The sequence below is a fragment of the Cebus imitator genome, unplaced genomic scaffold, assembly GCF_001604975.1.
Source record: "Cebus imitator isolate Cc_AM_T3 unplaced genomic scaffold, Cebus_imitator-1.0 Scaffold199, whole genome shotgun sequence".
NCBI lineage: Eukaryota > Metazoa > Chordata > Mammalia > Primates > Cebidae > Cebus > Cebus imitator.
In genome coordinates, this window is record NW_016107514.1 from 7,127,267 (window position 1) to 7,143,534 (window position 16,268).

Sequence of the window (16,268 nt, forward strand, 5' to 3'; positions counted from 1 at the left end):
ATCTTATCTGCAAATAGGAATGGTTTTATTTCTCCCTTTACAATCTCTGTCTCTTTATATCTCTGTATTCTTTCTTCCTCAAGGACTCCAGTCATATTGGATAAGAGTCTACCTTAATCATATATAAACTCAACTTAACTTGAATTCATCTGCAAAGACAATATTTCCAAATAAGAGCACACTCTGATTTTCCAAGTAGACATAACTTTTTGGGAGACACTAATTGATCCATTATACTGGGGTTTTCTTTCTGCCTCAAATATTGCAAACTTGGAGTTAAGGAAGCGGGCAACTGAGAACTGCCAACAGACCTGAGCATAAAAAGTCCAGACAGAAGCCTATTCTCTGTACCTACAGGACCAGAAAAGGAGAAGCCAAGCATAGCCAAACATTTTTACATAGTAATCACACTAACCAGCTGAGAACATGTGACACTACCTTATTGATATCAAGAAAGACTTGGTAAGGATCATACACTTTCATTGTTGTGAGGCTCTAACAAAGCTCCCTATATCCCTGCGAGGATGATATCAGAGAAAGCCATTGAAGATGCTGGGACTTTCATTTTCACTGTTGGCAATGAGCTCTTCCCTCTGTTATCAATAGAAACCAATGGGAAGCCTAAACTTCTGCCCCTAGTTGGCAGGAAAGTAACAAGGCATCCCCTTCTCCCTACTGGAATGGTGTCAGAGGCCCAGTAGGAAGTCAGGACTTTTACCCTTGCCCAGGAGTAATCAGGTCACTCCCACTGTGGTATCAGTGGAGACTTGTCGAGGGGAGCCAAACCTCATCCCTGCAGTAAGGCCCCTGCTTGGCTGATCTGCCTTTTTCTTTTGACTTTGCAGAATCTGCTTATGTTTGTCTTATATTTAGAGTTCAGGGTTTTTCAGTTGTATTTCATGGGAGGAATAGGGGAAAAATATCTATCTATCTTCCTAGTGGCAGAAGTCACCCTAAATTTTATCTTAAGAAGAGTTTTTAAAAGCTTTCCTGTTTAACTAACTTCTTCTCTGACACTTTCAATAAATCTTTAAAGGGGATTTAGAAAAAGCTAAAATAATAAAATAAAATATAGTGAACTGAATGTAACATTCAGTCTAGAAATTCACAGGTGGTTACGTGAGGCATGGTTCCAGTCCAAGGACAGAATCCTCAGAGACAGTCCTTGAAGCTCAGTGTTTCAGAGTCTAGGAGTGGTCATTTTATATACTGTGCTGTTGTCTGCGTTCTTACCTTCTTGGACAGCTCAGCCCTCTCGGATGATGATAAGGTCAGAGAGAGCAGTCCAAGCAGGTGTCTCTAAATTGCTTCAAAACCTTACAAAGGAACCCAGGAGAGTGAGTATCTCTCTGCTTTATTTCAGGGCTGAACTCCAGGTTTCAGAGGTTTGTTTTTTTTTTTTTTTTTAATAAACATCAGTAATTTTTGAGAGTTTGACAAGATCACAGCAGTGCCACAAATCCGCCTGAAGCACCGTGTCTCAGGTTACCTCTTAGATATGTAAGTCAGATGTTTTCCTTCATGGTGGTGTTCTTTGTCTCTGACAAAAATTCTTTCCACAGTCTTTTTCAGACATTTAATGTGGCACTAACTCAACCAGGGATGAGCCAAACTCAAATTACTGATGCCTTTATTTGCAAAATATGTTTTCTTTATGATGCCATTATGTAGGATTAAGCCAGAGAGGAGATCCTAAAATACAGGCGAGCTTTGATAAAGATTTTACTTTGACAGCGTCTTCACTGGGTTCTTGGCTGCCTTCACTACCCTGGTTGAAATAATGTTAGCCATCCCACAATATAGCCTATTTTGTCTTTTTGTTGTCTCTATTACTTCTCCTGAGATCTGACTCCCTTTCCACAATAAATGGCTGATCTGCCCAATTACTACTGGATTTATTAATATACTTCTTATTACTTCTGCTTTTTTTTAAGGAAAAAAAATGTCTTCCCTGATCAATATTTTTAATGTTTATCCTGTTTTGCTGCTTTTGTTCAAGATATAAAGTCCTCTGTTTAGGTCTCAAATGCCTAGAAGGGCCAATCAACATGGAGCAAACCAGATATAAGCAAAACAACAGCAAGTGCAAGATGACACAGCAAATTAGAGAATACATGCCCCCATCTAACAGATGCAGTGGGCACTTTTCATTTTATCATCTTCTCCAAATTTTCAGGAGATGCCAGGAATTTGGATTTTTAGAAGTTAGCACCTAATTAAAAAGTTTAAAAATATAAAATGTATATGCAACCAAACAACATAGATCGGAGAGCCAGATTTGGCTCTTTAGTCAGCAATTAAGGACTTCTATTACACTACAATATCTTTAATGATTTCTCCACAGATTTGTAGGGGTTTTCATGCAAATAATCACCCTGTGCCCCGTAGTAATATCCCTTAGTGATTCTGGAAATCAGGATGATATAAAGCCAACTTATGGTGGAATAATGTCTCATGTATTTTTTCAGCTCCATCTGGCAAGCAGCTCCCCCTGGTTCAAATAATCATTGTCCAGCTGACTGCTGGCAGTAGGGCAGGACTCACTCAAAGAATAGAACATGAGATATCTGCCCAAAGCACTCTATCTTGGGGATGAGTCTGTCTATACTGAATAGTTTGTTATGCCACAAGCTGGTATATAGCTGTGCAGCTGCCTCTGCAGTGGCAGCTGAGTGCATCTGTCACATAGAATCTGCAGACATTATTAGTATTGTTATCTTAGGCACTGGGATCTTATTTTCCTCAATACTTTATTTATTTCATTGAACAATATTGAATTTTCTTCTGCCTAAGTTGAGTTGTGAGACTAAATCATCAGCAGGTGCTTTAAATTGTTCTGTTGATGATAGCTTGTTTCTATTTCTGGATTTGTTTTATCGCTGAAGTACTGCTTTGGGTTTTCAATTTTGGTGGACAGACCTGTGTTTCTCTTCACAGCAGAACTTTAAGCAAGTCTCTGGGGCATGTCTTACTATTTTATTTCTTGTTCCTAATGTGTCAGGCCAGTTGGGCAGCAGCCCACAGGAGCTGTAGTTTGTTTAACAGAAAGTTTCAGAACTACACTACAGAAATTTTTGGTATTGTAAGAGGAAGAGAAAAAAATTCTTTCAGCAACACTCCAACAAAGAAAAAAAAGAAAGAAAATTCTACTCAGAATTTTGTCTGTCAAGATTTTTTTCCACTAGATTCATTATGTAATCATTATCTTCCCTTTCTTCATGTACTTTCTCTCTCTCACTGTCATTCAGATGAAAATGTTCTGTGTAATTTTGGGGGTCTCAAAGATTATTTACTTGCACACAACTTCGTGGGCTTCTAATGAAAACTAGAGCCCTTGTTGTAAATTGTCTCAGGTTCTTATATGTTGTATATCATAAGATGCATACTTTCATTATTATTATTGTTATTATCTATGTTTTTGTTTTTATTGATATTTTATTTCATTAATAATTGGCCTATCTTTTTAATTTCTTATTAAATTTTTTTTCTTCAACTTGTATTTTAAGTTGAGAGGTCCGTGTACAGGATATGCAGGTTTGTTATATAGATAAACATGTGCCATTGTGGTTTGATTCATAGATCATCCCATCACCTAGATATTAAGACAAGCATCCATTAGATATTCTTCCTGATGCTCTTCTTCCCCCAACCCATCATCCCAACAGGCCCCAGTGGTTGTTTTCCCCCACATGTGTCCATGTGTTCTCATCATTCAGCTCTCACTTGTAAGTGATAAAAAGCATGTATTAGACCATTTCTCATGCTGCTGATAAAGACATAGTCAAGACTGGGCAATTTACAAAAGAAAGAGGTTTATTGGACTTATAGTTCCATATGGCTGAGGAAGCCTCACAATCATGATGGAAGCTGAAAGGCACGTCTCACATGGTGGCAGACAAGAGAAGAGAGCTTGTGCAGGGAAACTCCCATTTTTGTATAATCATCAGATCTCTTGAGACTTATTCACTATCAAAAAAAACAGCATGGGAAAATCCTGCCTCAATATTCAATTATGTCCCACTGGGTTCCTCCCATGACATATGGGAATTGTGGGAGCTACAATTTAAGATGAGATTTGGGTGGGAACACCCAAACCATATCAACATGGTATTTGGTTTTCTGTTCCTGTGGTAGTTTGCTTAGGATAGGGCCTCCAGTTCATTTGTTTGTGTCCTCTCTGATTTTTTTTCAGCAGCAGTTTGTAGTTTTCTGTGAAGAGGTCCTTCAATACCCTCTTTATCTGTATTCTTAGGTATTTTATTCTTTTGTAACAAATGTGTATGAGAGTTTATTCATGATGTGGCTCTCTGCTTGCCTGTTGTGCTGCTGTATAGGAATGCTAGACATTTTTGCACATTGATTTCGTAGCCTGAGATTTTGCTGGAATTGCTTATTAGCTTAAGAAGCTTTGGGCTGAGATGATGGGGTTTTCCAGATACAGGATCATGTCATCCACAAACAAGGATAGTTTGACTTCTGCTTTTCCTATTTGAATACCATTTATTTCTTTCTCTTGCCTGATTGCCCTGGCCAGATCTTCCAATGGTATGTTTAATAGACCCTGTCTTGTGCTGGTTTCAAGGGGAATGCTTCCAACTTTTGGCCATTCAGTATGATATTGGCTGTGGATTTTTTATGAATGGCTTATATTTTCAGGTATGTTCTTTCAATAACTAGTTTTTAACAGGAAAGCTTGTTGAATTTTATTAAAGGCCATTTTTGCATCTATTGAGATAATCGTGGTTTTTGTCTTTAGTTCTGTTTATGTGATGAATCACGTTGATTGGTATATATGTTAAACAAATTTTGCATTCTGGGAATGAAGTCAACTTAATCATGTTGGATAAGCTTTTTGATGTGCTGCTAGACTTGGTTTGCAAGTTTTTTCTTTTTTTATAATCTTGCAGTGATGTTCATCAAGGATATTTGCCTGAAGTTTTCTTTTGTTGTTGTCGTTGTTGTTGTCGTTGTTGTTGTTGTTTTATCTCTCTGCCAGGTTTTGGTATCAGGATGATGCTGGCCTCATAGAATGAATTAGATAGGAGCCCCTCCTTTTCAATTTTTTGGTATAGTTTCAGTATAAATGATACCAGCTTTTCTTTGTACCTCTGGAATAATTCAACTTATCCTGGGCCTTTTTTTTTGGTTGGTAGGCTATTTATTACTTCCACAGTCTTGGAACTTGTTATTGGTTTATTCAGGAATTCAGCATCCTTCTGGTTCAGCTTTGGGAGGTGGTACATGTCCAGAAATTTATCTATTTCTTCTAGGTTTTCTGATGTACGTTGTTAAAAGTGTTTATAGTATTCTCTGATGGTTGTTTGTATTTCTGTAGGGTCAGTGGTAAAATCCCTCTTATCATTTCTGATTATGGTTACTTGACAATTCTTTCTTTTCTTCTTTATTACTCTAGCTAGCAGTCTATCAATTTTATTAGTTTTTTTCAAAAAAAAAAACCCACAGCTTTTATATTCATTGATTTTTGAATGATTTTCCGTGTCCCTATCTCCTTCAGTTTAGCTCTGATTTTGATTATTTATTGTCTTCTGCTAGCTTTTGGATTTGTTTCTTCTTGGTTCTCTAGTTCTTTTAGTTGTGATGTCAGGTTATTAACTTGAGATCTTACTAGCTTTTTAATGTGGGCATTTAGTCCTATAAATTTCCATCTTAACACCTCCTTTGCTGTGTCCTTGACGTTCTGTTACATTGTATCTTTGTTCTCATTAGTTTCAAAGAACTTCTTGATTTCTGCCTCAATTTTATTATTTATTCAAAAGTCACACAGGGCCGGTTGTTCAACTTCCATATAATTATGTGGTTTTGATGAATTACTTGATCTTGAGTTCTAATTTGATTGCTATGTTGTCTGAGAAACTGTTTATTATGATTTCAGGTCTTTTGCATTTGCTTAGAAGTGTGTTTTACTTATAATTATGTGATCAATTTTAGAGTAGTGACATGTGGCAATGAGAGGAATGTATATTCTGTTGTTTTGGGATGGAGAGTTCCACAGATATTTGCAGAGCCACTTGATCGAGAGCTGAGTTCAAGTCCTAAATATCCTTGTTAATTTTCTGTTTCAGTGATCTGTCTAATATTGACAGTGGGGTGTTAAAGTCTCCAACTATTCTTATGTGAGAGTGTAAGTCTCTTTTTAGGTCTCTGGGTAAGGCAGGTAGGGCATGTCGCTGGGAGGTTTCTGCCCTAGGAATTACACCCCCTTGTGGACCTGGGAAGAGAATGCATTCCCTCAACTCTATGGTCGGGCTTCTGTGGTTTTCTGGACATCCGCTCCAGACCCTAATTACCTTGTTTTTTCCCATACCTATAGGTACCATGAGTGAAGGCTGCAAAACTGCAAAGATGTCAGCTCCTTCCTGTGGAAGTTCCATCCTAGGGCTACTGACCTGCTACCAGCCAGAATGACCCTGTATAAAAGATAGCTGAAGGCCCCTGTTGTTAGGTCACACCCGATCAGAAGGAATGAGATTAGGGACCCAATTAAATAAGCAGTCTGTCTGCTTTTCCATAGAGCAGGTATGCTGTACTGGGTGGGGTGGGTGGGGTGGCTTTCCTTGTCTGGACTCTTTATATTCTCCAGAGCTGGCACACTGGAAAAGCTAAGTCAACTGAACCACAGAGATGGTGGTCATCCCTCCCCTCAGGAGCTCCATCCAGGGAGAGATTAGATTTGTCTCTGTAGAACCCTGTCTGGTCCAGCCCAGTGAGGAGGAATAGACTGAGGTCTCATTTAAAGAAGCAATCTGGCTCCAATCTGGTAAGGCAGTGGTGTTGTTTTGTAGGGGACCCTTCCTCATCCAGGATGGCGATATTCTCCAAAGCCAGCAGGCAGAGATGGCTGAGTCTACTGAACTGCAATGATGGCAGCAGACCTACTTCCAGGAACTTGGCACTGTCTCAATCAGATTTCAGCCTCTTGCTGTTGGCAGGCTGGAGTTTCAAGCCAGTGGGTCTTAACTTGTGATGTGCCATAGAAGTGGGGTCTGCAGAATGATGCTGCTTGGCTCCCTGGATTTAGTCCCCTTCTTAGAGATATGTATAGACAGATTTCAGCCCATGCCAGAGATGCCAGGGACAGAGTAGGTAAAACTCCTGGGTCTCTGTGTGTGCCTGAGGGGCTATATGCCAAGACTCCACACAGCTCTTTGTATTGGATCCAAGGCAATGGTGATGTGGGCTCATGAGAGGGTCTCCTGATCTGTGGGTTGCAAATATCCATGGAAGAAGTGTGGTTTCCAGAATGGGGTCACACTATCACTCACCACTTCCCTTGGCTTGGGCTGGGGGTTCCTTGGGCTCTGTACCACCCCTGGGTAGTCCGTCACTGCCCCCTCCCCTTTCCTTTATTCTCCATTGGTCAAGTTGTTTGTCTAGTTATTCCCAATGCTGGAACCTGGATATTTCCATTGAAGGTGGTGAATTCACTCACAACTTGTCATTTCTCTTTGTGACTGCTGCGGACTGCATTTACTTCTTCTTTTTTTAATTTTTTTTATTTTTATAAAGACAGGGTTCCACCATGTTAGCCAGGCTGATCATGAACTCCTGACCTCAGATGATCTGCCGGCTTCGGCCTCCCAAAGTGCTGAGATTACAGGCATGAGCCACCATGCTTCTAATCAGCCATCTTGGTTCCTACATCTGGCCTATCTTTAAACTCTCAAAGGTGAGGAATTATGTCTGTCTCATTCACCACTGAATATTCAGCTGAATTCATACACTTATAGGCTCTCTTATTCCTATTTTATTTTTAATCTCATATACTTCATTAACATTTAACACCTGTTTGTCAATCACCATTTTACAGTTTCACAGAGAAAAAAAATCCACTTTACTCTCCAAATTTGGTAATTGTTAGTCATCTTCCTTTTTCCTGCTGCATGTATTTCCTCTCATCATATCCAAGAAATAAGAAAGGGAACATATTTAGTTTATCAGTCACTAGCTTAATTTTGAGTGATAAACACTGAAAGCAAAATTTCTTATTTTCTGCATTTGGAATGTGAGATCCAAAAATTTTAAGTTCCAAGCAATTTAGTCAAACTCTTTTCTAAGAAAGTAAAATTATTGCTAAATACTAATGAGTATTTTATCTACTCAAACAATATTTACTTCATACCTAGTTTCCTAGGCCTGTTCTAACAAAATACCACAAACTGAGGAGCTTACACAACAGAAACTTATCTTCTAAAATTTCTAGAGGATAGAAGTTGACGATTGAGATCTTGACAGGCTTGGTTCCTTCTGAGGGCTGTGGGGCGGAGGGCCTGTTCCAGGCCTCTCTCCTAGTTTGTAGATGACTGTCTTGTTCCTGTGCCTCTTCACATTTTTTCCCTTTATGTGTATCTGCTTCTGTGTCCAAAGTTTATTTTCATAAGGACTTCAGTCATAATGGATTAGGGCCACAATTATTACTTTGTTTTAACTAGGTTATCTCTTTCAAGACCTTGTGTCCAAATAAAATACACTTAAGATACTGAGATTAAGATGTGGGTGTATGAATTTTTGTAGAATACAACTCAACCTGTAACGTACCTATTATACAATTAGAAATGATTTTAAACTGTGAGGGATGCACATTTGTACTCTTTTTGGGTAGACTAAACTAAATCTCATTAAAGACCTGTATATGACACAAACAACTATACAAAAAAGGGCTGAAATTATGTAGACCTCATGTTTGTATTATAGGAGTTCAAAAATAAAAATAGCAATATGCACGGGAGTAATCAGAAAACATTTGAGGCTTTAATAAACAAAAGGTTTAATAGAAATGAAGCTGAATAATGAAAATAGAATTTGGGTAAGTAGAAAAAAGAAATAAAGCATTTAAGTTTGAGAATATGGATGAGAGCACAGAAGTAAAATGGAAGGCATATTCATGTCAGAGTGAATAGATGCTCGGACTCAGGGAGGGGAAACACGTGGAGGAGAAATAGAAACGATTAAATTAGATGGAAAATAAAGCTTAGGCCATATAGAAGCAGGTTTTGTACATTAAATATGTAAAAAGTTTTTAAGTATGAGTTTGATAGAGATTATGATAGAATCCAGAAATCATTACAATCTTTCACTCTTTCCTATATTCATGCATTTTGCAATGTAACTTTTTAGCTTCTCCCATTCAGAGGTAGAGAATATATTTCTTTTTTTTTCTAGTGAATATGATGGCCTGTGACTTGCTTATTCAATATAAAGTGTCCTGATTAACAGTGAAACAATTTTTACCCTTGTCCTCAAATGAATGGCTGTGTACATGTCTCATTCTCTTTCTCTCTCTCATTTTATCCCTTTTCCCATTGTGATACAATTTGAAGAGATGTAATATAGCCTGCTGGAGTATGAGAGACCATGTGAAGGAAACCCACACAGGCAAGGCCATTCTTTACTACCCGCCTCTAGTTGACCAATCAATTGCCACAAAACACAAGAACAAGTCGAAGCAAGATCAGCCTAGTCTGGTTCAGGCCAAAACAGCCTCCCACCTAGCACAAAGACATAATATTTAAACCACAACATTTTACAGTTGTTTGTTCGGTAGCACTATTGTGGTAGAAGAGAAAACACTGTGATATTTTGTTACAGCAGGTAACAAAATTTTGTTAGGCATAAGAAGAGAATAGGAGAGGTCTCCTCCCCCGACATTCCCCCTACCCCCGCCCTTCCTCCCCAGCCACACACAGCAGTAATGTCAGTGGACCATTAGGTGATGATCAGGCAGTTCTTAAACTCTCTTTCTAAAATAATAATTAGTCATAGCTGGTGCCAGGGAATGACAGTCTCCCAACAGATAGAAAAACCTCAAACTGGTGACTAGCAGCTTCCCAATAAGATCTCAGGAATTGGGAAAGTTGGCTCAAGCATGTGCACTAAGAGGCAAAAGGGTGAAGTTTAACTGGTCTATGATTTTCCTCTTGGAATGGTAACTGGTAAGGGAAGAAGGCCTCAAGTGAGTATGCATACAACCCCTGTAAACACAGTGTGCAAGTAGCCCCTCCCAAGTGCTAACAGGCCACTGTGTTTGTGAACAGCCCATTTCAAGAGAAGAGCCAGGGAAGAAGGGACACAAGACCCCAGAAGCATACCAACATATTAAAACCTAAGTCAAAGGTCAAACTGTGCATAAGTCACCCACTTGTCCTTCCAAGTGTGCTTTACTTCCTTTGAGTCCTACTCTAAACTTTGTTAATAAACTTTCACTCATGCTCTAAAAGTTGCCTTGGTCTTTCTTCTGCCTTCTGCCTCTCAGTCAAATTCTTTCATGTGAGGAGACAAGAATTCAAGTTGCTGCAGACGTGTATTGATTTGCTGCCAGCAACAATTTGAGTAATTAGAGGAAAATAGATCTGACAGCAAAGGTGGTGTGCATTGAAGTATCGGTGAGCCTATTTGGAAGTGGAAGTAGATGATTACAATAAGGAAGAATATTTAGGAAATTTATTTAACAATGAACTCAGACTAGAATACTAATAATTTAGTTTTACATGGAAAGAGTCATAAAAATATTATGAGGAAAAAACTGAAAAAAACTTGTGACTAAAAAAAAGGAGGAGGATGGGGAAAATTAAGAAATTATTTGGCTTTCTGTTAGGTATTATAGCTAATCTTTTGCAACTTGCTTTTAAAATATTTCTAAAGTGATTTTTATGGCTCAAATAATTATTTTTCTTAAGCCATTCCTTCCATCAATTTGTTAAAATATACTTATTGTGGTGCTAAGAATGGGAAGTTTGAAAAACATTTCTATAAAATGTGTGGTCACTTTTAAAACTTTCAGAAAAATGAAAAGGCTTAGCTTTGAATGATTGGTTAAAATATGAACAACAAAGCAGCTTAGCTTTTTGATAAGAACTTGCATTAAGATGACTTTGATCTTTCAGCTAGTAGGATTTTCTACATGCTCCACTTTCAAAGCATATCAAGAACAAAGTCAGATTCAACATTTTCCTGTCCCACTCTTTGGCTTTCTGCCCAGACTCATAGCGCTTCTTTATACCTATCCTCTAATTTAAACTAAATCCTTTCCACAGTTATTTTACAGGACGTGCCATCTGAGCAGGGAAGGATCTTATAAAATGGGTGTAAGAAGCACACTCATATATATAAAAACTATGAAAACATGGATAAATATTCCAAGGATAATTTTTGTTTAACTTCATTATGGGTATCAAAAATAAGAAAAAAATTTGAGTATTTGAGTAAGTTAATGGTCATGGGTATATGTTTGTTAAGAATAGGAGAATATTAATCTTAGGTCATTTTAAAACAATTATCAGTCATCAAGTAATATTCTTTTAGGTTTATATTCACATATATAATACAACTTTCACTAAATTTTCTTGGTAAAAATACATTTTGCTCACAAAACGATCTTCTCAAGCAAAGCATTCATTAATTTTAGGTAGAAATTACTGTGTGAAGAAGAAAAGATAAAAAATAATAGGTGTCTCTCTTTCCCCTTTGGGCTCTTTAGTTCTTCTGATTCTTCAAAGATCTGTACATCTGCACATCCGTTTTCCTTTTGTTCACAGATGTGCCACTTAAAGACAACATGGAGACTTCAGTAATACTAATGCTTCTGATAACAATGCATGTAATTTTGATACAGATTTGCATTACTGTGAACAATACTTTCTGGGAAGGCTTGCGTAGTAACTGATGCAGTGTATGATACTAACCTACCACTGAGCCTGCCTCCAGCTGCTCTATTTGAATGAAGTTAACCAGAATTAGCCTGAAGATCAACTGTTTTTTAGTTTTTCATTTAATGATTCATCTCTTCTTTTGCTTTACAAATGAGAATTTAATATGGAAATAACTAATTTCCATGACAAGGCTAGGGTATTTGCACAGCTTGTTCTCAGTGACTTCAAATGATTAGAAAAACAAAATACACAAATAAAGCAACATTTATCTTCAATATATGCAAAATTACTTATGAAACAATGTTTCCTAGACTTTTAGATTTTTTTTTTGCACTGAGAAGTACATTATTAATAGCATGCCATGTTATTAAATTTACTAAACCTGCTTTTAACAACTTTATTATTCAAGCTGCAGATGTACCTCACCTTTTTCTAAACCAATTTCTTAATAGCAAACATTTATATTATTTTCATTTTTAACTGATATTGGATACAGCATTGCAATGAACATATTTTTTGGTAAAATCTATCTACATGCAATAGGGTCATACAATTCAACTAGCATCACAATGCCAAATTACATTGCACTTGGACATAGGAGACCAGAATGAACCACCTTGGACAGAGGCAGAATAGAAAGGAATGTAACTCAAGTGGTCTTACTCAACAATTTAATGTGTTTGACATCTATTTCCTTGGCCAGTGTTTTCTAGAGTAAGTAATTGATCACTTTAATGAGTACAACTGATGTTTTCTGAAATAAAATACAATACCTTAAAATGGAATATTACATACCAGGGTGCATCACAATCAATATATTTGCAAAATATTATTTTAATTTTGAGTGGAGTGTTTATAAAAAAGAGAGAGAGAAGGAATGCTTGTAAAATTTATTTTTTACACGTGGTAAAACAGAATAAGTGAAAGTCAGTATGGTAGGTGATAGAAAGCCATTGAGGAATTTTATATAGGGGAGTGAACTGTGTATGGAGGTTAGATTTGGGAATAAGGAAAGTAAAAAAATCACATAGCATGCTTTTAAAATAGTGTAGTGAACAATCATTACTACACAAACTTGAGCAGTGGTGTAATTGCTGAATGGATTCTTCTTACCTGCTGCCTGGACAGAGCTGATTTATCAAGATGGGAATGGCAATAAAGTAAGAGAGTGTAATACACGTAGAGCTGACTGAAAGGGAGACCAGAGTTCTATTACTACTCAAATTAGCCTTCCCCAAAATTTGGAGGCTAGAGTTTTTTGAAGACAGTTTTGCAGGCAGAGGGCTAGGGTGTGAGTCCTGCTAACTGGCTGAAAATACAATCATAGTGGTGTTGAAATGGTCCTTGTGTCCTGAGTCCCTTCTGTGTGAGTGTCACAGAGAAGTTACCAGCCTTCTTGGGATCATTTCATCAGAAATGCAAAGGCTTGAAAACACATCTCAAAATGTCTGTTTTAGCTTCTACAGTAGTAATATCATTTACAGAAGGAATTAGAGAAGTTGCAAATCTTGTGACCTCCACAATAATAGCTGAAAATTATTTTACTATGCCTGTATCTCGGGCAGGAATCAGGCCCTTCTTACCCTCATAGTCTGGTGGGCTTTCATTAGTTTTATAAATGTGGGTTGGTTTTGGGAAGAGCTATTATTAAAATATAAACTAACTTCCCTCCAAAGTTAGCTTGGCTAGTGCCCAAGAATGACCAAAGTCAGTCTGGAGGCTAAAGGCAAGATGGAGTTGGCCAGGTCAGATTTCTTTCACTGTTATAATTTTCTCACTGTTATTTTTGCAAAGGTGATTTCAGTGGTAATAAAGATAAAAGGGACAGAACAGGCCTGGAAGATATGTAAGAATAATTGAGAGAATTACTCCAAATGTCTTTGGCCCAGGCACCAACGTGGGTGGTGGTGCCTCTAAGTGAGATAAAGAGCATAGGAAGGGGAGCAAATTTTGACATGATAAATTGTCATCTCTGAAAATATGCGCATTGGATTAGGTAAGTATTTTAATTGTGATGTCAAAAACTTTCACAAGTGTTCAGAAGATACTTTGAATTGCAGTAGATTGAAAAGTAAATTTTGTGTAAGAAAGTAGAGGCTGGGTGCAGTGACTCACACCTTAGTCCGAGTACTTTGGGAGGCCAAGGCAGGAGGATTGCTTGAGAACAGGAGTCCAAGACCAGTTGTTGTCAACATGGCCTCCATCTTTAAAAAAAAAAAAAAAAAAACAATTAGTGGCTATAATGCCTCCATCTTTTTCAAACTAGATAATATCATGAATATTAATTATTTATAATTGTCTCCAAGATTTACAGTCTGTTTAGTTATTCCTTATGTTCCAATGTTTACTTAGGAAAATTTTAACATTAGCAGACTAAAATATATAACTAAATTTAGCAACTAATTACTCTATAAATGCATCTCTTTTACAGTTGATAATGTACACAAACTTTTATTTATATGCGGCAGGCACTTGCCCAAAACATTGTAAGTATCTGTTGTTTAAGTAATGCAAGTTATTTTCATATGTAATTTCTACAACAGTATATGAGATACAATAGAAGATACAAAGTCAAGCAATAGAATTTTACCAGATATCATTTATTTCACTGAGACTTTTTGGCTTTTCAGAGTTTAGTAAAAAGAAGATTTCTATTTTGTTATATGTTCTTCAAGGCTAAATAACTATTTTAAGATGTATCTAGGGAATGACCCTGTAATATTTGTAAATGATTAAAAAGTAATTTAAAAAATTGATTAATACTTGTTTCTTCATTTTAAATAATCCATATATTATTACTGCAGTACTAATATGTGTTATCACTCACTTAAATATCTGCAACAATCTCTTGGCAGTTGGTCTTTATTATCTGCCTCATCTCACAGATTCATTCAACATAGACAGAATGTCTACTAGGTAGATCCTGAAAAATCTGCTGTCATTCTCAAGATGACTTCCATTGTGGCTTTGTTCTACTTAAGAGCTAACATTCATTTTTAGTTATCTGTTGCACAACATCCAGGCTCTTTTGGATGATTTTAAAGCCATTATAACTGAACCTTAAACAGCAATCCATTATCTGTATCCTTCTCTGACTGCTGTTTCATTAGAGTTCTTGTCCTCTTTGCATGCTATCCCTGTTTATGCTTCTGGAATACTGTCATGGATTTCCTACTTAAAGTGATCTTCCCATTTTCCTCCACACACACTCATCTAAACCCTACGAACACTTGGAGACCTGTCATCATCTTTACAAGGTACACTTATAAACTGGCCCTTATTCCATTCTCCATTCTATAAATCTCTGTATAGTCAGAAACATTATAATTAGCTGTTTTTTTTAAATGTGATGAATACATCTCTTCCCTTAGACTACAAATAAGGATATAGTGAAGATAACTTACAATTCATTTGTAAACCTGGCATTTTTTTTGTAGAAAACTGGACACTTGATAATGCTGAATCATATACTTGATCATTGATTAATTGATGAATAAATGACCACCATGTTTTCTGGCGTTGACATTCTATTATTCCATGATTTGAAACCCACTGAATATATTTTTAGAAAACATTTACTTAAAAATTCTGAGAAATTTTCCAGTATTTCATCCAAAATCTACAATGAAAAGTCAATTTACCTTAGTCGTATTGCTTTTCCACTTTCAGTTAAACAGATGATACTTTAAGAGTTGGTATTATTATCACTGCTTTTTTCTTCCATTCTTATTTCTTTCACTAGTGTATTAGTTCATTTTCATACTGTTATGAAGAAATATGAAATACTGGGCAATTTATTTTAAAAAAGAGGTTTAGCGGACTCACAGTTACACATGGCTGTGAAGGCCTCACAGTTACACATGGCTGTGAAGGCCTCACAGTCATGGCAGAAAGTGAAGGAGAAGCAAAGGCACATCTTACATGATGGGAGGCAAAAAAATGTATGCAGGGAAACTGTCCTTTATAAAACCATCAGATCTCATAAGACTTATTTACTATCATGAGGCAAGCAGGAGACAAACTCAGCCCCATGATTCAATGCCTCTCACCAGGTCCCTTCCACAACATGTGAGGATCATGGAAACTATAATTTAAGGTGAGGTTTGGGTGGGGACACAGCCAAACAATATCATTCTGTCCTTGGCCCCTCCCAAATCTCATGTTTTCACATTTCAAAACCAATCATGCCTTCCCAACAGTCCCCCAAAATCTTGGCTCATTTCAACATTAACTCAAAAGTTCAAAATCCAAAGTCTCATCTGAGAATAGGCAAGTCTGTTTCATCTATGAGCCTGTAAAATCAAAAGCAAGTGAGTCACTTCCTCGATTCATTGGGGTACAGGAATTTAGTAAATACATCCATTCCAAAGGGGAGAAATTAGCCAAAATGAAGAGGACATAGGTCCTGTGCAACTCTGACTTCCAGTGAGGCACTCAAATCTTAAAACTTCCAAATGATCTCCTCTGACGCTATGTCTCACATCCAGGTCATGCTGATGCAACAGGTGGGTTCTCATTGTTTTGGGAAGCTCCACCCCTCTGACTTTGCAGGGTACAGCTCCTCTCCTGGCTTCTTTCATGGGCTGGTGTTCAGTTTCTGTT